General features: G+C 38.0%; 1 protein-coding gene across 10 annotated transcripts in view; it reads left to right on the top strand.

Annotated features, from left to right (window-relative positions):
• CRPPA (CDP-L-ribitol pyrophosphorylase A) overlaps window positions 1–22,389 on the top strand; it is a 364,997-nt gene that overhangs the window by 132,952 nt on the left and 209,656 nt on the right. The window lies entirely within an intron of this gene.

Below are 22,389 nucleotides of genomic sequence, written 5' to 3'. Positions count from 1 at the left end.
TTACTCAGACTCGTGCCCATTGAGTCAGTGATGCCATCTGAGCGTCTAATCCTCTATCATTCTCTTCTCCTTCTGCTTTCAATCTTTCCCAGCATCAGGGTCTTTTCCAGTGAGTTGGCTCTTTGTATCAGGTGGACAAAGTATTGAAGCTTCAGCTTCAGCAGCATCCTTCCAATGAATGTTCAGGGTTGATTTCCTTTAGGATGGACGGTTGGAGCTCCTTGCAGTCCAGTGGACTCTCAAGAGTCTTCTCCAGCACCACAGTCCAAAGGCATCAATTTCTTCAGTGCACAGCCTTTTTACTTGCCCAGCTCTCACATCCATATATGACTACTGGAAAAACAATAGGTTTGACTAGACGGACCTTTGTTGGCAAAGTAATGTCTCTGCTTTTTAATATGCTGTCTAGGTTTGTCATTGCTTTTCTTCCAAGGGGCAAGTGTCTTTTAATTTGATGGCTGCAGTCATTGTCTGCAGTGATTTTGGGTTTCCCCCCAAATAAAGTCTCTCACTGTTTCTATTATTTCCCCATCTATTTGCCATGACGTGATGGCACCAGATGCCATGATCTTCTTTTTTTGATTGTTGAGTTTTAAGCCAGATTTTTCACTCTCCTCTTTCACCTTCATCAAGAGGTTCTTCAGTTCCTCTTTGCTTTCTGTCATAAGAGTGGTGTCATCTGCATATCTGAGATTATTGATGTTTCTCCCTGCAGTCTTGATTCCAGCTTGTGATTCATCCAGTCACATTTTCCATGATGTACTCTGCGTGTAAGTTAAATAAGCAGAGTGGCATTATGCCGCCTTGATGTACTCCTTTCCCAATTTTGAACCAGTCTGATGTTCTATGTCCAGTTCTAACTGTTGCTGCTTGACCTGAATACAGGTTTCTCAGGAGGCGGGCAACGTGGTCTGGTATTCTTCTCTCTTGAAGAATTTTCCACAGTTTGTTGTGATCCACACAGTCAAAGGCTTTAGTGTAGTTGGTAAAGCAGAAGTAGATGTTTTTCTGGAATTCTGTAGCTTTCTCTGTGATCCAAAGGATGTTAGCAAGAGAGGAAGGAGAAAAGGGGAACATAAAACAGAGGGAAAAAAATTATAAATAATAAAGTAAATGACCTAAATCCATGTATATCAGTAATTTCATTAAATGTCAGTGGTTTTAGCATACCAATTAAAAGGTAAAGTTTTTAGGATGAATATTAAAATATGACCCAACTGTATGCCGCCTATAAGAGTTCATTTCTAATATAATGTTTTAAATGAAGGTTACAAGTAAATAAAAGTAAAAACACATACCATGTATTTACTAATAAAAAGAAAGCTGGAGTGGCCATATAAATATCAGACAAAGTAATAAAGACATAACTTACATAATAAAGGGAAAAGTTCACCAGGAAGACATAGTTCTAAATGTGTTTCCACTTAACCACAGAGACTGAAAATATATTTAACATGAACTGACCAAAGTGAAGGGAAAATTAGATAAATCAACAATGATAGTTGGAAAATGTAATATTTCTGTGTTTGCTGGAATCAATAAAATATAAACTAGGATATAAGAAGAGTGAATAGTATCACCAACTAACTTGATTTAATTTACACAGAAGTTTCCACCCAGTAGTAAAAGAATAAACATTCTTCTGAAGTGCACTGAGAACATTCTCCAACACAGAATGTACCCTAGGTAATAAGACAAATCTTAACAAATTTAGAAGAATTGAAAGCATGCAAAGTATGTTCTCTGACCATAATGGAAACAAACTAGAAATCAATAATGGGTTATAAAAAAAAAAAAAATTGGAAAATAAACACTAAACCATCTGTGTCCAACAGAAAGTCTCAAGATAACTTAGAAAATACTTCTAACAAAATGACATCACACTTCATAGAATCCTGCTAGAACAGTACTTAGAGGGAACTTAATAGCATTTAAATGCTTATATTAGGGATGGAAAAAAGTCTTGAATCAATGATCTGAGTTCCTGTGTTGAGGAGCAATGTAAACCCAAAGTAAGCAGTGGGAAGGGAAATGATAAAGAGAAGAAATTAATGATGTTGAAAACAAAATGTTAGAGAAAAAAAAAAAAAACTAAAGCTGGTTCTCTGAAAAGATTAATAAAACTGAATAAACCTATCATAAGACTACAAGAAAAAAAGGAAAACACAATTGGAAATGTTATACAATTGCTGGTGACAATGCCAAATGGTATTGATAGCAAGTTCTGATAGCAAGAAAAACACATTTATTGTGTGATCCAGCATCCTATTCCAATGCAAATACTCTAGAGAAAGGAAAACTTACTTTCACACAGGAAACTATATGTAAATGTCTATAGCAGTTCTGTTCATAATCATCAGAAGTGTGGAGCAATGCAGATGTTCTTCAGTGGATGAATTGATGAACTGGTACTTCTATACAAATGAAAGGCAATTCAAATGAAAATCTATGAATTGTCCATTTATAAAATAACTTAACCTCAGGGGAATCATACTGAATGATAGAAACTGATCTCCAGAGGTTATAATTTGGATGATTCCATTTATTATGATATTTTAAAAAATTTTATTTTATATTGGAGTATTGTTGATTAACAATGTTGTGTTAGTTTCAGGTGTATCACAGAGTGATTCAGTTACACAAATACATGTGTATATATATTTTAAAACCATTTTCCCATTTAGGTTATTAATGAATGTTGAGCAGACTTCCCTGTACTCTACAGTAGGTCCTTTTTGGTTATCTATTTTGTTTTTTTATGGTTTTAATATTTAAAATTAAAGAATTATTGTATATTGGAATGTAGTTAATTAACAGTGATATTAAAGATGCCATGAGGGACTGAACTGCTTTGTATCCTGACTCTGGTGGTGGTTATGCAAATCTGTAATGTCACAACTGCAGAAATCACAAGTGTACACACAAAACGGTAATTTTACTGTATGCTAATAGAGGTTAAGTATGTCTTCATAAGGTCCTGATGATCAGCAATGTTATGATGCCATGCTTATTCCAAAGAAGTTCTACAGAGGAAAAACAGAAGTTTTAATTCATGAAATATAGTAATTCAGTAGTGAAAGTTTGCCAGTTATTTCATTACAGGCTACAAGAGAAGACTTTGTATTCACCTCAGTGTGACGTCATTTTCTCTTACATTCTATTAGCCTGAATATTTGGGAGATAACGGGGTATGCCAGAAACTGCACAGAATCCTTTTTACTCCATGAACCTGTGAGACTGCCATTCATGTATTGTTTCAATTGAAAAAGTAAAAGATTGGGAAACTCCTGGGTAAAATGCTGAATTAGGGAATTATCTGTGTTGTGTATCAGTTCTGTCAGCACGTGGGGTGGTTGAGGGCCTTGACTCCAGCCCAGGTTGCTTGATTGGAATGCTGGCTCCTGCAGTTAGTAGCTGTGCAACCTCAGGCAAGTCATTTGTATCATCATCTCTGAAGAGGCTAGGATGATTTTGCCAGCTATAGTTTGGTTAGAATTTAATATATATTTATAATAATAATATAATACTAATAACAATTGTCAATCACTCAGTGAGAACTAATCCACTGATTTGGCTGAGTTACTCTAGGCCTCAGTTGCTTTTTATGTTAAAGGAGGCTAATATTTTCTGTTTATTAGCAATATTGCATTGATTCATCAGAATTTATAGGACTCTAAGATATTTTGAGCTCTTTTTAAAGCTTCATGCTTTGTAAATAAAAATACCATTGCTCTTCTCTTTTCATGTTATTGGCAGTTCTTTTCTAAGTTAAATTTTTTTGAAGTTTACTGATTGCTTTAACAGTGTGTTTTAGACCCTTCTGTACCATCATGTGCTATACTGAAGACCCTATTTTGTCCCTTGATCATCTATAAATATACTTTTTGAATGAATAGAAGTACAGATGAGAAGACTAGTCTAATTTCAGGTAATTTTTTTTTTTTTTGGTAAAACTTTTTATTGTCAAATAACCCACAGACAGAAACCTAAACCAAACAAATCTGTAACTTAAAGAATACTGCACACATTTGCATAAAGTCACTCCAATCAAGTCACTTTGTACCCACTGCACAAGAGCCTTTTCCTCTGTTTTACACAGTTGTAGTGGCAATCCAGATTTTGTAGCAATCTCCTCCTAATATTTCTTTTAACATTTATCACTCATATGTGCGTCCATAGAGTCTATGGTTTGGTTGTGATAAATTTTAAAATGACATTTAAAATCTCAGTCTACAGGTTCCCTATCCCTTTATTTTGCTTACACTTTGTCTTTTTCTATTCATTTCAAGTGAAATGGGCCATTTCACTTGTAGTGCTTCTTTTGAATTTTGATGAGTGCATATTTATGGATGATACAATTCTGTACGTTTTTCTGTCCTCTACAAAATCATAACTGGACCTAGAAGCTTGACCAGATTTAGTTTCATCTTTTTTTTTGCAAGACTAGAGGCGGTGTGAGTTTTTTGTTGGGACACCTAATGTCTGGTTGCTCTGTAGTGGGGTAATAGCAGCACTGCTACTCATTGCTTGTATTTGTTAATAGATTTGGAAAGCGAAAGTATTAGTCGCTCAGTCGTGTGCGACCCCATGAACTGTAGCTCACAGGGCTCCTCTGTCCGTGGAATTTTCCAGGCAAGAATCCTGGAGTGAGTTGCTATTCCTTTCGCCAGGGGATCTTCCCAACCCAGGGATCAAACCTGGGTCTCCCGCGTTGCAGGCATATTCTTTACCATCTGAGCCACCAGGTTTGAGGGGGCCTGCAAAATCATGAAATATATTTTAATTCTATTAATTAGTTTTCAGGTATTAGTTAAGTTATATTCACAAAGAAACACTTCTATCTGCTGTTCAGTTGTCTAGTGGTACAGTTTCTATGACAAAAGTAAATGCTTGGTTATTTTCCTTTATCGGTTTCTCATTCCCCAAAGTTAGCAATTATTTTATGAATAGCATTTTTACGTGAAGATGAAATATTTCATGAGTTCATAGTGATACTTCAGTATTAAAAGTGAAAGTGAAGTTGCCCAGTCGTGTCCGACTCTTTGCGACCCCATGGACTGTAGCCTACCAGGCTTCTCTGCCCATGGGATTTTCCAGGCAAGAATACTGGAGTGGGTTGCCATTTCCTTCTCCAGGAGATCTTCCTGACCCAGAGATTGAACCCATGTCTCCCACATTGTAGACAGATGCTTTACCATCTGAGCCACCAGGAAAGTACCCACCAGGGAAGTCACTTCAGTATTAAGTTGTATCTTATTTCCAGCATGTTGAGAATCATGGTTCTCAAAGCTAGAGGGAATAATAGAATTAGAATATTATATAAATACTCATTTGTTTTATTCAGCAGTGCACACCCTAGGTCTCAAAGTGCCAATATTAATGTTATAAATCAATATTATTTCCATAAAAGTTTAAACAATTTTTTCCTACATGTACTGTCCCCAGTTACTCTCCTATTCCATTTTTTTTACAATGTATGTTTTCAGATTATATAGCTGTTACACAGTGTACTGTTTTAACTTGATCTCTTAGTTGCAGTTCTGCTAGTAACTGTTTTACACTGTTCATCAATAATTTTGTTCATGTCTCTCTAGACTTGGTTATCTTAAGCATGAGCTCTTGTACGTTTCTTGGGAAAGGTCCCTGGGAAAATTGAATTTAACTCACATTAATAACTGCTTGTGCTTTATTCTTGAAAGTTAGTTTTACTGGATATAAAATCCTTGGCTCATGTATTATCCCTGGCATAACTTAAGTGTGTTTCTCTGTTTTTCTTGTATAAAGTCCTATGATTATCTCATTTTATTTCCTTATCTGTTTATTCATTTTGCCTGTGTGCCCAAAGGAACTATTTTTATAAGTCTATTAATTTTGCTAGAAAATGTCTTCATATTGATTTTTATTGGTAAATATTTGTAGATATTGATATGTAGTATACTTGTGTGTTTATAGGTGTTATGTGTAGTTTTTAGTAATGTCTTTTTTTAATAGAAGCTATTATGTTTATGTTGGATCATCTTTACCTAACTTTAATATTTATTACTTTATATTGAATGTTTATCTTCAAAAAAAATTTATTGTTACATTTTCTGTTAAAGTATTATTGGTTGGTTTTATACTTGCGTCATTTTCTAATGTGGTCTTCATTTCTTAAATAATCTTTTCTTCTATTTTGCATTCTTTCCTGAGTTCTGCAACTTAATTTGAGTCTGTTAAATTCCAAATTAAGTGGCTCTTTCATGTTTGATTTCATTAGTAATGTTTTATAGCTTGTTTTGAAATAGATTACAGTTTGGCTTGATTTGATAGGCACATCTTTCTGGCATGCTCTCATTATTTTTAGAGGTGTTATTCTGGTCCTTGTTTTCTTATTGCTTATAATAATTTTTTTCTGGGGTTTGGCTTGGATATTTTTCCATTTTTTGGATGTGAATTTCATGTTTCTTAAACTTGAAGATGAAGAAAGGTGTCACAATAACTCATAAAGCTTCCTCTTCTGTTGCTGTCTCATGGTGTCTACAAATAGGGAAACGCAATTCTAATATTTTTCTGACCCTGTTCTTCTCTCATACTTTCATGTGGATCTTCTCTTTCTTTTGACTTTGTTTCTGTCCTGTGTAACTTTGATTCCACTTCCAGTTTCTCTTTTAGTTGGACCCCGTGCTGAAGGGGGTCTCTGTTTTGTCAGTTTTCATAGTATGTACACTGTTTCTTCAGACCTAACGGAGTTCTCTTGCACTGTGTATGCGTGCCAAGTTGCTTCAGTCGTTTCCGACTCTTTGTGACCCTACGGACTGTAGCCCCCCAGGCTTCTTTGTCCATGGGATTCTCCAGGCAAGAATACTGGAGTTGATTGCCATTACCTCTTCCAGGGGATCTTCCCAACCCAGGGATTGAATTCACATCTTTTACGTCTCCTACATTGATAGGTGGATTCTTTACTACTAGCACCGTTTCTCTTGTATTGTATGAAGTTATTTTATTGTATAAAACTCCTCCAGTTAGGGTGGCTATTGACTGTGGAAAACTTTAAGTTTTTTCTAGTATCCTATCTGTTAGACATCCTGTTTTTATTGATTCCTAGATGGTGTACAGTGTTTCAGGTCTTATATCATTGGTTCGTTCTGTTTGACTGCATCGTGAAGGTTATTTATGTTACCTTTGTATCTAAGCTTGCTGAAAATGTTGTCCATGAGTTCTTGGTTTTACCATCCAATTTTGTTTTTATATTGGGATTCTTAAAAAGTGTTCCTTGACTGTCATTGCCACTTTTCAAGAGTTCTCTTTTATTTTTCTTTTTTAAATAATTTTTCCTCTTGGTATTGAGCAAAATTTTGCAAATGAGATGTCTTTCAAAAAAATTTCTCTTAATCATAAGTCACTTTCATGTACATAATTGAATATTTTCTACTTCTTTCCATATGGAAACTACTAAATGTATGTATATTTGTGTATTATCAAATAGAAAATAATCTGTGTGTGTACCTACTCAGGTAAAAATGATTCTTAAGTGTTAAGCCTACAAAACTTGGAGTTACATTATATTGAAGACATTTTCTTAAGGCTGACCTTATTTTTTAATTCTTATTCTAGAAAATAAAAATTTGAGATAAATGTTTTCTTTTGGCTTTTTGATAGGAATGTTTTTGTATTTAAAGTTATTTGTTTTGAAACAAAATTGTTGCATTAAAAAAAACTTATAAGTCTTACATATTTTACTCAGCATAATACATTTGGTGTTAATCCAAACTGTTGCATTTATTGATAGATTATTGCTGCATTTGTATTCCTTTGTGTGGAGTCTTTATCCATTCACTCATAAAGGACATCTCAGTTGTTTCCAGTGTTTACTAGTTACTAGTAGATGGAGGAGCCTGGTGGGCTGCAGTCCATGGGGTCGTGAAGAGTCAGACACGACTGAGCGACTTCACTTTCACTTTTCACTTTCATGCATTGGAAAAGGAAATGGCAACCCACTCCAGTGTTCTTGCCTGGAGAATCCCAGGGACGGGGGAGCCTGGTGGGCTGCCGTCTATGGGGTCGCACAGAGTTGGACACGACTGAAGCGACTTAGCAGCAGCAGCAGAAGAGCTTCTGTAAGCATTCATGTATAGGTTTTGTGTGGACATGCACTTTCATTTCTCTGAGGTAAATGCCCAAGAGTGGAATTTCTAGGTTCATAGTTCAGTTCAGTTTAGTCACTCAGTCGCTTCTTTTTGCAACCCCATGAACTGCAGAACTCTAGGCCTCCCTATCCATCACCAACTCCTGGAGTTTACTCAAACTCATGTCCCTTGAGTCAGTGATGCCATCGAACCATCTCATCCTCTGTTGTTCCCTTCTCCCACCTTCAACATTTCCCAGCATCAGAGTCTTTTCAAATGAGTCAGTTCTTCACATCAGGTGGTCAAAGTATTGGAGTTTCAGCTTCAGCATCAGTGCTTCCAATGAATATTCAGGACTGATTTTCTTTAGGATGGACTGGTTGGATCTCCTTGCAGTCCAAGGGACTCTCCAGAGTCTTCTCCAGCACCACAGTTAACCCCATGAACAGTATGAAAAGGTTCATGGTAGGTATGTGTTTATCTGTTTCAGGAACTGCCAAACAGTTTTCCAAGGTGGCCAAATCATTTAGAATTCCCAACAGCAAGATTTTAGAGTCTAGTTGCTATGTGTTCTTACTTGGCATTGTCAGTATTTTTTATTTTAGTCATACTGAAAGGCATGTAGAGGAATCTCCTTGATATTTCTCTGATATTTAATAGTGTTAACTATCTCTTCAGGTACTTGTTTTTTCTGTTTGTATCTTTCTTTAAAAAGTTATTTACTTTAATTGGAGGATAATTACAATATTATGATGGTATTTGCCATACATGGGCTTGAATCAGCCATGGGTGCACATGTGTCCCCCCATCCTGAACCCCCCTTCTACCTCCCTCCCCATCCCATCTCTCTGGGTTGTCCCAGAGCACTGACTTTGAATGCCCTGCTTCATGCATGGAACTTGCACTGGTCATCTATTTTACATACACGTTTCAATGCTATTCTGTCAAATCATCCCACCCTTGCCTTCTCCCTCAGAGTCCAAAAGTATGTTCTTTACATCTATGTCTCTTTTGTTGCCTTGCATATGGGATCATCATTACTGTCTTTCTAAATTCCATATATATATTCTCTCTATATAATGCATTCCATATATATCAGATCAGATCAGTCGCTCAGTCGTGTCCGACTCTTTGCGACCCCATGAATGGCAGCACGCCAGGCCTCCCTGTCCATCACCAACTCCTGGAGTTTACTCAGACTCACGTCCATAGAGGCAGTGATGCCATCCAGCCATCTCATGCTCTGTCGTCCCCTTCTCCTCTTGCCCCCAATCCCTCCCAGCATCGCAGTCTTTTCCAATGAGTCAACTCATTTGGACCCCATGAGGGGGCCAAAGTACTGGAATTTCAGCTTTAGCATCATTCCTTCCAAAGAAATCCCAGGGCTGATCTCCTTCAGAATGGACTGGCTGGATCTCCTTGCAGTCCAAGGGACTCTCAAGAGTCTTCTCCAACACCACAGTTCAAAAGCATCAATTCTTCGGCGCTCAGCCTTCACAGTCCAACTCTCACATCCATACATGACCACAGGAAAAACCATAGCCTTGACTAGACGAACCTTTGTTGGCAAAGTAATGTCTCTGCTTTTGAATATGCTGCCTAGGTTGGTCATAACTTTCCTTCCAAGGCGTAAGCGTCTTTTAATTTCATGGCTGCAGTCACCATCTGCAGTGATTTTGGAGCCCAGAAAAATAAAGTCTGACACTGTTTCCCCATCTATTTCCCATGACGTGATGGGACCGGATGCCATGATCTTCGTTTTCTGAATGTTGAGCTGTAAGCCAACTTTTTCACTCTCCAGTTTCACTTTCATCAAGAGGCTTTTTAGTTCCTCTTCACTTTCTGCCATAAGGGTGGTGTCATCTGCATATCTGAGGTTATTGATATTTCTCCCGGCAATCTTGATTCCAGCTTGTGTTTCTTCCAGCCCAGCGTTTCTCATGATGTACTCTGCATATAAGTTAAATAAACAGGGTGACAATATATAGCCTTGACGAACTCCTTTTCCTATTTGGAACCAGTCTGTTGTTCCATGTCCAGTTCTAACTGTTGCTTCCTGACCTGCATAGAGATTTCTCAAGAGGCAGATCAGGTGGTCTGGTATTCCCATCTCTTTCAGACTTTCCCACAGTCTATTGTGATCCACACAGTCAAAGGCTTTGGCATAGTCAATAAAGCAGAAATAGATGTTTTTCTGGAACTCTCTTGCTTTTTCCATGATCCAGCGGATGTTGGCAATTTGATCTCTGGTTCCTCTGCCTTTTCTAAAACCAGCTTGAACATCAGGAAGTTCATGGTTCACATATTGCTGAAGCCTGGCTTGGAGAATTTTGAGCATTACTTTACTAGTGCATTCCATCTATATGTGTTAATATACTGTACTGGTGTTTCTCTTTCTGACTTACCTCGCTCTGTATAATAGGCTCCAGTTTCATCCACCTCATTAGCACTGACTCAGATGTATTCCTTTTTATAGCTAAGTAATATTCCATTGTGTATATGTACCACAACTTCCTTATCCATTCTTCTGCAGATGGACATCTAGGTTGCTTCCATGTCCTAGCTGTTGTAAACAGTGCTTCGATGAACACTGGGGTACATATGTTCTTTCAATTCTGGTTTCCTCAGTATATATGCTCAGCAATGGGATTGTTGGGTCGTATGGCAGTTCTATTTCCAGTTTTTAAAGGAATCTCCACACTCTTCTCCATAGTGGCTGTACCAGTTTTTCTTTGCACCAGCAGTGTAAGAGGGTTCCCTTTTCTCCACACCCTCTCCAGAATTTATTGTTTGTAGACTTTTTGATGGTGGCCGTTCTGACAGGTGTGAGATGATATTTCACTGTGGTTTCGATTTACATCCAGTTGAGCTGTTTCAAATCCTGAAAGATGATGCTGTGAAAGTGCTGCACTCAATATGCCAGCAAATTTGGAAAACCCAGCAGTGGCCACAGGACTGGAAAACATGTTTTCATTCCAATCCCCAAGAAAGGCAATGCCAAAGAATGCTCAAACTACCGCACAATTTCACTCATCTCACACGCTAGTAAAGTAATGCTCAAAATTCTCCAAGCCAGGCTTCAGCAATACGTGAACCATAAACTTCCAGATGTTCAAGCTGGTTTTAGAAAAGGCAGAGGAACCAGAGATCAAATTGCCAACATCCGCTGGATCATGGAAAAAGCAAGAGAGTTCCAGAAAAACATCTATTTCTGCTTTATTGACTATGCCAAAGCCTTTGACTGTGTGGATCACAATAAACTGTGGAAAATTCTGAAAGAGATGGGAATACCAGACCACCTGATCTGCCTCTTGAGAAATCTGTATGCAGGTCAGGAAGCAACAGTTAGAACTGGACATGGAACAACAGACTGGTTCCAAATAGGAAAAGGAGTTCGTCAAGGCTATATATTGTCACCCTGCTTATGTAACTGATATGCAGAGTACATCATGAGAAACGCTGGACTGGAAGAAGCAGAAGCTGGAATCAAGATTGCCGGGAGAAATATCAATAACCTCAGATATGCAGATGACACCACCCTTATGGCAGAAAGTGAAGAGGAACACAAAAGCCTCTTGATGAAAGTGAAACAGGAGAGTGAAAAAGTTGGCTTACAGCTCAACATTCAGAAAACGAAGATCATGGCATCCGGTCCCATCACTTCATGGGAAATAGATGGGGAAACAGTGTCAGACTTTATTTTTCTGGGCTCCAAAATCACTGCAGATGGTGACTGCAGCCACGAAATTAAAAGACGCTTACTCCTTGGAAGATAAGTTATGGGCAACCTAGATAGCATATTCAAAAGCAGAGACATTACTTTGCCAACAAAGGTCCGTCTAGTCCAGGCTATGGTTTTTCCTGTGGTCATGCATGCATGTGAGAGTTGGACTGTGAAGAAAGCTGAGTGCCAAAGAATGTAATCTTTTGAACTGTGGTGTTGGAGAATACTCTTGAGAGTCCCTTGGACTGCAAGGAGATCCAACCAGTCCATTCTGAAGGAGATCAGCCCTGGGGTTTCTTCGGAAGGAATGATGCTAAAGCTGAAACTCCAATACTTTGGCCACCTCATGCGAAGACTTGACTCATTGGAAAAGTCTCTGATGCTGGGAGGAATTGAGGGCAGGAGGAGGAGGGGACGACAGAGGGTGAGATGGCTGGATGGCATCACTGCCTCTATGGACGTGAGTCTGAGTGAACTCCAGGAGTTGGTGATGGACAGGGAGGCCTGGTGTGCTACGATTCATGGGGTCACAAAGAGTCGGACATGACTGAGTAACTGAACTGAACTGAATGTATATGTTTCAATGCTACAACTCTCAGTTCATTCTACCCTCTCATTCCCATACTGTGTCCACAAGCCTGCTCTCTATGTCTGTGTTTCTATTCATGCCTTGCAAATAGGTCCATCAGTACCATTTTTCTCTATCTATATGTATTAATATATGATACTTTTTTTGTCTTTTTGATGTACTTCGTTCTGTATAACAGGCTCTAGGTTCATCCATGAGAACTGACACAAGCTCATTCCTTTTTATGGCTGAGTGATATTCCATTGTATACATGTACCACAACTTCTTTGTCCATTCATTCGTTGATGGACATCTAGATTGCTTCCATGTCCTGGTTGTTGTAAATAAGTGCTACAGTGAATGTTGTGGTACATGTGTCTTTTTCAGTTATGGTTTTCTTAGGATATATGCCCAGTAGTGGGATTTCTGAATCATATGGTAGTTTTATTCCTAATTTTTAAAGGAATTTCCATGCTATTGTCCATAGTGGCTGTATCAATTTACATTCCCACTATCTGTGCAAGAGGGTTCCCTTTTCTCTACACCCTCTCCATCATTTATTGTTTGTAGAGTTTTTGATGATGGCCATTCTGACTGGTGTGAGATGATATTTCACTGTAGTTTTCATTTGCATTTCTCTAGTAATGAGTGATGGAGAAGGAAATGGCAACCCACTCCAGTGTTCTTGCTTGGAGAATCCCATGGACGGAGAAGCCTGGTAGGCTGCAGTCCATGGGGTCACACAGAGTCAGACATGACTGAAACAACTTAGCAGCAGCAGCAGCAGTAATGAGTGATGCTGAGCATTCTTTCATGTGTTTGTTGGCTATCTGTATGTCTTCTTTCGAGAAATATCTGGTTAGGTCTTTTGCCCATTTTTTATTTGGGTTGTTTGTTTTTCTGGTATTGAGCTGCCTAAGCTGCTTGTATATTGAATCTGACTTTAGAAATAGGAATTAAAAAATGCAACAATTTTTTAATTCCTTTCTCTAAAGTTAAATTCTCCTGATATAATTTCTGATCTCTCATTCTAGATATCTAATTCTTTATATTCGCAAATTTGTATTGCATCTTGGTCTAAAAAATGAGATGAGATGTGGCCAACAAAGGTAATTTTTATTCAACAAATTTAAGACAGAGAATTTGTATATTAGTTTTCTAGTGCTGCCATAATAAAGTGCAAAAACTGGGTGGCCTGAACAACAGAAATGAACTTTCTCACGATTCTGGAGGCTGGAAGCCCGAGATCATGATTTTGGCAGGACTAGGTTTTTCTGTGGCTTGTGTATTTGACTTGTGGTTGGCCTAACATCTTCTACCTGTGTCTTCACAGGGTCTTCCCTCCGTGCATGTCTGTGTGCAGATTTCTTCTTCTTCTTCTTCTTTTTTTTTTACAAAGACACCAGTCATATTGGATTAGTGCTCACCCTAATGTCTTCATTTTAATTGATTACTCTTGATTCCTCTTCAAGTTCATATCTCTAAATATAGCCACATTCTCAGGAACTGGGACTTAGAGGTCCAACAGATACAATTTGAGCGTGACACAGTTGACACCATTAACAGTGTCTTGGTTATGGTTCTTGCACAGAGCTTGGAGACTAATCAATGTTCAATGCCTTCTTGGTGTCCTGTGCTAAAACCTGGGGTTGGTGTTAGAAAATTGTAAGTTACAGAGTTAGGAGTTTGTGATTTTGGGGAGAAAAGAACAAATAGATAATATAATCCAATGTAAAAACAATAATGAAGGCAAAATAAAATGCAAAACAGTATGAGAGAGAGAAATATCATTTAGGATTCTACCTTCCATAGATTTGAGTTAGAAAGCTTGAAGTTCACAGTGCATGGCAGTATGATCTTGGGCAACTTAACTGGCTTTATAGCCTCATTTAGCTCATCTGTAAAATGAGGAATTGCTCTCCTTGGTTTTTGGAATGATTAAATGAAATAATGTATAAAAGTATTACCATAATAAAAAGCAGTGCAATACTACAAATAATTATAGAATGGCATGAGTACTAAATAATCAAAATGAATGCACTGACCACCAGAATGATGGTTGGCTATATGGAACTGATATGGCTCTGTTGGTGTCTACCACCTGACCATATGCTTTGTGGATAGATTTACTAGGGTCACAGTACATGTGGATTTCTTTCCTTTTCTGAAACTCTGTGGTGAGAGACCTTTCCCCAGGAACACTTAGATTCAGCAATGTGGTGATTCATACTTGGATATGCGGAGGATCGTAGTTGTGTGGTTATATGTGTTTGAGAGAGATATCTTCATGTATCAGAACTGGAGGTTTGGAGATGGGGGACTGTAGTTTCAAAAATGTCTTCCTGGATTCTGTTACTATCTCCCCTTTTTTCATCTTACCACCAAAATACATCTAAAACATTTGCCTATAGTTACTAATGCAGGTGATACTTGCTGTAGCCCTTACTGGAAAATTAGACAAGGAAATGTAATGGCACTGCAGGCAGGGGGATCATGAACGTTAAGCACAAGGATCATGATATGTCCAGGGAATTGGAGGTGCTATGATTTAGTGACTGAAGAATAAGGTGTAAAACCTAAGGGGTTGGGGGTGATCATATGCTGCCCCATGTAAAATAAAGGGAATGGGAATCCCCTAGTGAGGACTTTATAATACTGAATTATCTGTTGAAAAATGCTTAAAATGCTTTCTTGCCAGTGTATTAGAGTTCTTCAGAGAAACACAATAAATGAGATGTGTATACACACAATAAGGAATTGGGTTACATGATTATAGGTTATCAAGACTGACAAGTCCAAAATCTACAAAGCCAGTATCCCAGTTCAAGTCCAAAGGCCAGCAGACTTGTGTGGAATCATAAAGAGCCAGGTTTCAGTGTAAAGCTGTTACACAGAAGATTCATTTCTTACTTAGTGAGAGGGTCAACCTTTTGTTTTATTTGGGTCTTCAAGTGATTGGCCCACCCATATTAGGGAGAACTTTACTTAGTTTACAGATATAAATGTTAAACTCATCTAAAAATACCCACAGCAAACACCCAAATTGTGTGTGACCAAATATCTGGGCATCCTATGACTCCATCAAGTTGACAAAGTTAATCACCATAGCCAGTAAAGTAAAATCAAGTTGCACATTATTTTTGGCATTATTATTAATTATTGGCAATCATACGTATACTTTGGCCATTTAGAAGTTGTCATGCATGGGGAGGAAGATTCCACTCAAACTGAAAATTTTGAGTTTGTTAATGCTTACAGCTTTTATACTAACCTATTGATTTCCAAGTTATGTTCCAGTTTTTTATGTTAAGTCCCTTTGAGAGCTGTGTGACACCAAATGTGATATATAAATCAAATTATTCAGTATAAATTTGAGTACATGTTTAAAATGATTTTTTAGGGGGATGTACCCTACTGGTTTAGATATCAAAATATTTCCTCATATGACACAGGTGCCTTTTAGAAAGATTTTTTAAAAGTTGTTTATAAAAGAGGGTAGTATGAAGATTGAAACTCAGAATAATATTAGTCATCAAATTGACTGGACAGGTATGATTTAATTTCAGTGGTTTTCCAATTTATCCTTAGGTTGTTTGGGGGGAGAGAACAAAGAATAGATTCTTGCGTAAGTGTTTTTATGATTCTGGGAAGTCAAATGATTTTATGGTTTTTTCCCCCCAGTGCTATTGTTTTTCTTTTAACCTCTAAAAACTTCTAAGAAGTGCTTTATTAATAGTTAGAACAGTAGATTAAGAATTCTAAAGGCTTCTGTTTTTCTTTTGATTTCATCATTAACCTCAAGGAAGTTGTTAAATACTTTGTTTGCATTGAGAAATAATAAGGATTAATCATATTATGTTGATAAAGTGTTTTGTGCTTCCTGAAAAAAGTGAATTTAAAATATGTGCATTTTCTCCCCTCTTCCTGAGTTGAGGAATACTAGAATAAATGTGGATTTGAGGAGGTACAGTTTATTTGAGTTCTGTTCCTATAGCTACATTCCTTCTCATTTTAGCCTTCCATCTGCATGGCACAAGTCCGTCATAGAAGATGTCTTTTGTTGATAAAGATCTTAAGTACATCAACATTGTCAGTTAAGGTTGTCAGTGTGTGTTTGTGGGATCATTCATAGAAATCATATAAGATGCTTTAACACGGGGCTTCCCAGGTGGCACAGTGGTAGAGAATCCACCTGCCGATGCAGGAGACATGGGTTCAATCCCTGGTTAGGGAAGGTCCCCTAGAATAGGAAATGGCAACCCACTCCAGTATTCTTGCTTGAAAAATTCCATGTGCAGAGAAGCCTGGTGGGCAGCAGTCCATGGGGTTGTAAAGAGTTGGACATGATTGAGCCACTGAGCACAAACACAAGATGCTTTAACCTAGGTCTGGTGGACAAATTAAGACATGAATAATTAGAATTAGAAGGTATCTATTTTAGCTTTAGAAGATTTCAGTGGTGAAAACAGGGTACTATTTATTACTTAAGATGTGTATTCCAGGACTTCCCTGGTGATCCACTGGTTAGGACTCTGTGCTGTCATTCCTGGGTCCCTGGGTTCGATCTTTGATCAGGGAACTAAGATTCTGCATGCTACCTGGCATGGGCAAAAAAAAAAAAAAAAAAAAAAAAAAAAAAAGATGTATTTCATTACCACACAGAGCTACTGCGTATTTGGTGAAACTTTGAAACTTGAAAAAAAGTGGGGGAAAGTTGATAGGGATTGTTTATTAAACTCTGAAAGGTGAAGACCACAAGACACTATGTGGAATTAGAGGTAGGCCATATTTTGATAACATAAAAGGAGTCTTAATTTATATCTTACTGAATGTATATGACCATAAAAGCATTTATTCTGTGAATATTTATCGGGGATATACTTGTACAAAGCATTCTGCATAACTTTACATATGTTAACTCATACAGTCTTCATTAATCCTCCTATAGGATCTTTTATTATTCCCATGTCTTCTTTTAGATACTTATAAACTCCTTTATTGGGCTTCCCTGATGGCTCAGTGGTAAAGAATCCACTTGCAATGCAAGAGACGCAGGAGATGCGAGTTCAATCCCTGGGTCAGAAAGATCCCCTGGAGGAGGGCATGGTAACCCACTCCATTATTCTTGCCTGGTGAATCCCATGGCCAGAGGAGCCTGGTGGGCTGTAGTCCATGGGGTCACAAAGTGTCAGACACAACTGAAGCGACTAAGCACAGAACAGACTCCTTATATTAATAGAAAAAATGGCTTTACATAGAAATTGTTAGTTCCTTTTCTCATTTCATACATGTAAAATGCTGTCAAAATAAGATTATATTATTTTTAGAATCTTTTCAGATAAAAAAATTTGTGTAAAATTTTGAAAAACTGTATTTGCCTCAGCAGTTTAACCAATATCAGACACCAAGAAGTGACTCATACCTGTAATTGAAATATAAACATGGCATTTTATTCTTATGGTATTGCCCTTACAGTATTGAGCAAGAAATGGCTAAATTGTAAACCCCAGTGAGTCATGCAGATCAGTGTAGGAGTTGGGTGGATTTGGGTTTCTTTAAAAGTTTCACACCCCAAATATCAAAGGGAAATGAGTAACTCAGCACCTTTTTTTCTCACTAAACTTTTCATTCTCCAATGACCACAATATACACATGATAGAAAACTGAAAAAGTACCCCCAAATGATTATACTCAAAAAGACTTATACCATTTTGGGGAAATTAACCAACTATAGTAGGTAATTTGTGTGTTTTTAAAGATACAGAAACCTTTTTGAATCTCACAATATAGCAAATTAGTGCAGTGAGTAAGCTGAGATTTTCACCCTGGCTGAGCATCAGAATCACTTTTGGAGCTTCAGAAAATAGAGGCAAGAACCTTGTTGGTTGAGTTATACACATATGTATTTTAAAAATATAAAGGCAAAGCAAAAAGGATACTGAGAGTTGATTCTTGTGTGCAACCATGGTTGAGAACAAGTTGAACCTAGTTTAGACTTTAAATGACCACAGCCAGGCAGAAAATTAATCATTGTTGGTGGTAAAGGACATTGATATGGACTGTAGAAACTGTAAGAAAGTGGCCAACCAGGACAGACCTCTGTGTACAATATAAGTGAGAATTACTGAGATCAGCAGACAATACAGAAACCACATGATTCACTTTGTTCATTATTATGTTACATTGTCTTGAATCTAGGTCCTTATTTATGTTTTGCTCAGTTGATCTTTAATGAACAGAGAGGAGAATTTATTAAGATATAATTGACCTAAAGCATTTTAAGTTGTACATGAAATACAATCATATTTGTTGATTGTATGTATTGTGAAATGATTACCACAATAAGGTTAGGTAACAGATCCATCACCTCACTTAATTAAAATTTTAGATGAATTTTAAAGTCTCTGACTATATGTATATGTGTGTATATAAATTTTTTTAATTGTGTATTGTTTGTTTTGGGGATTTGAATATTTATTTTATTATACTTTCAAACTTAAAAGATGTAAGAATAGTGCATATAACTTCCATCTGTCTTTTATGCAGACTGAGTGAAAGTCACTTGGTTGTGTCCAACTCTTTGCGACCCCAAGGAATTTTCCAGGCTGGAATACTGGAGTGGGTAGCCGTTCTCTTCTCCAGGGAATCTTCCCAATGCAGGGATCGAATCCCAGGACTCTCCCGCATTGCAGGCGGATTCTTTACCAGCTGAGCCACCAGGGAAGCCCATGAATACTGGAGTGGGTAGCCTATCTCTTCTCCAGGGGATCTTCCTGACCCAGGGATTGAACTGGGGTCTCTTGCATTGCAGGTGGATTCTTTACCAGTTGAGATACCAGGGAATCCCTTAAAAGATGTAAGAATAGTGCATATAACTTCCATCTGTGTTTTAGGCAGATCAGCATTTCACTGATTTTTTACATCTTACCCCTGTTGCTTAATCGTTTCTCTATGTGTGAGCTCCCTTGGGCGTGTTCATGCTTTCCTTTGCTCTTTCTCTCTCTTTCCTGTCTGCATTATGGAATTGTGAATTAATTAGTTGGTGTTTTAAGCTGCTAAATTTTTGACCACTCATTGCACAATAGCAGACTAATAAAAACAATAAAAATTAATAACCCATGAGTCAAATGAGAAATCACAGTGGAAATTAGAAGTGTATACAGTGAAAAAAATGAAAATGAAATAATTTAAACAACTGAAAAATATCACAAAGCTTAATGTATATAATTAAGCTGTTATTAGAGGCAGCAGTAGCAGAGGAAAATTTAGAGCCTTAAGTTTTGGTCCTTGAACAACACGGGGGCTGGAACTTCACCTTACACACAGTGTAAAATTTATGGGTAACTTTACAGTTGACCTTCTGTGTCTGAGGTTCTGCCTCTTTAGATTTAACCAGTCACAGTTGTGTAGTACTGTAGAATGTATGTATGGAAAGACTCCATCTGTTAGTGGATTCTCACAGTTTAAACCTGTATTGTTCAAGGGTTGACTGTGTTAGAAAAAAGGAAAAGCAGAGAGCCCACTATTTAAGCATCTTTTGTAAGACATTAGAACAGTGAATTAAACCCAAAGATAGTGGAATGAAGAAGATATTGAAGAAAATAGTAAGGATTCATGAGTTAGAAAATAAGCCTAAGATAAAGTCAATAAAACTTTCTTTTGAAAATGTTAATAAACTTGATAAAACCTTGGCAAAATTCAACATGAAAAATATTGAAGGCTCAAGTAATTATCATCAGAAATGAAAAGAGAGCATTGGTGCAACTCATAGACATTGCAGTGAGATGTTGTAAATCACTTTGTTGGTCATCTTAAAGTGAAAGTGTTAGTTGCTCAGTCATGTTTGACTCTTTGCGACCCCATGGACTGTGGCCTCCCAGGCTCCTTTGTCCATGGAATTCTCCAGGCAAGATTATTGGAGTGAATAGCCGTTCCTTTCTTCAAGGGATCTTCTGGACCCTGGATTCGAACCTGGGTTTTCCAGATTGCAGACAGATTCTTTACTGTCTGAGTCACCAGGGAAGCCCTGTAATGAAATACTGTAGCCTGGGTGGATTAAACAACATTGTATTTCTCACAGTTCTGGAAGCTGGGAAGTCCAAGATCAAGGTGCCAGGAGATTTATTTCCCGGATAAGGGTTCTCGTCTGGGCTTGCAGAATCCTTACATGGATGAGAGAGGAAAATCTGATGTCTTTTTCTCTTTTTATGAGGGCACTAATCTCATCATGTGGAAAAGGCAATGGCACCCCACTCCAATACTCTTGCCTGGAAAATCCCATGGACAGAGGAGCCTGGTGGGCTGCACTCCATGGGGTTGCTAAGAGTCGGACACGACTGAGTGACTTCACTTTCACTGTTCACTTTCATGCACTGGAGAAGGAAATGGCAACCCACTCCAGTGTTCTTGCCTGGAAAATCCCAGGGATGGGGGACCCTAGTGGGCTGCTGTCTATGGGGTTGCACAGAGTCAGACATGACTGAAGTGACTTAGCAGCAGCAGCAGCAATCTCATCATGGGGACTTCACTCTCATGATTTTATCTAAACCTATTTACCTCCCACAGACCCTGCCTCTTAATACTATCACATTGGGGGTTAAAGCTTCAATATGAGTTTTGGAGGGAACATAAACATTCAGTCTACAGCTTTATGCTAAATGACTTAAATTTAGATCAAATGAACACATTCATAAGCAAATACAACTAGGAGAAGTCTATCCATTTAAGACATGAATCTAACTGAAAATGCTACTACAAAAGTAGTTGGCTTTTACCAGTGAATTTTACAAAACCGTTAAAAAGAAGAAATAATGCCAATTTATGTCAAGCAATATTAATTTCATGGTGACTGCAGCCATGAAATTAAAAGACACTTACTCCTTGGAAGAAAAGTTATGACCAACCTAGACAGCATATTAAAAAGCAGACATTACTTTGCCAGTAAAGGTCTGTCTAGTCAAGGCTATGGTTTTTCTGGTAGTCATGTGTGGATGTGAGAGTTGGACTATAAAGAAAGCTGAGCGCCAAAGAATTGATGCTTTTGAACTGTGGTGTTGGAGAAGACTCTTGAGGGTCCCTTGGACTGCAAGGAGATCCAACCAGTCCATCCTAAATGAAATCAGTCCTGAATTTCAACTGAAGGACTGATGCTGAAGCTGAGACTCCAATACTTTGGGCAGCTGATGAGAAGAACTAACTCATTTGAAAAGACCTGATGCTGGGCAAGATTGAAGGCAGGAGGAGAAAGGGACAACAGAGGACGAGAGGGTTGGATGGCATCACTGAATCAATGGACATGAGTTTGAGTAAACTCTAGGAGTTGGTGATGGACAGGGAGTCCTGGTGTGCTGCAGTCCATGGGGTCACAAAGTTGGACACGACTGAGCGACTGAACTGAAAGGTTGTTGTTGAACAATGAAAAGATCAGGAAAAGACGCTGGGATTCTTGGCCTCTGGAGGAGAAGAATTCAATCTGGGGCCTGAGATGAGGCTTGATCGCTCAGAGCTTTTGTGTAATAAAGTTTTATTAAAGTATAAAGGAGATAGAGAAAGCTTCTGACAGACATCAGAAGAGGGTAGAAAGAGTACCCACTTGCTAGTGTTAGCAATGGAATTATATACTTTCCAATGAATCCAAAGAATGTCTGGATGTTGTAAAGACCTCACCAGACCTACTCCCATAATTTACATTTTAAGATAACAGGATTAGCCAGGTTTAATCCAGAGACTGTCCTCAGGCAGGATACATTATCCTAAGCAATGTAGAGGAAAAAAAAGTTTGTCCTTTCTTCCTCCTTGAGAATTCCAGACCCCTCTCTCCTTGGAGACCCCTAGACTTCTGATCAACCTGCCTAGGTAGTTCTGCCTCAGAACTGAACTGAACACATTTTTCCAGAAAATAGAGAAAGAGAGAACAATTTTCCAATTCATCCTATGAAGGCAGTGTAAATGTTTAGTAAAAATCTGACAATGACCTTGGAAGAAAAAAATTA

This window comes from Bubalus kerabau, chromosome 8 (genome assembly GCF_029407905.1).
Source record: "Bubalus kerabau isolate K-KA32 ecotype Philippines breed swamp buffalo chromosome 8, PCC_UOA_SB_1v2, whole genome shotgun sequence".
Lineage (NCBI taxonomy): Eukaryota > Metazoa > Chordata > Mammalia > Artiodactyla > Bovidae > Bubalus > Bubalus kerabau.
Note: the sequence above shows the minus strand (reverse complement) of the source record. Positions and strands in the feature narration are given on the sequence as shown.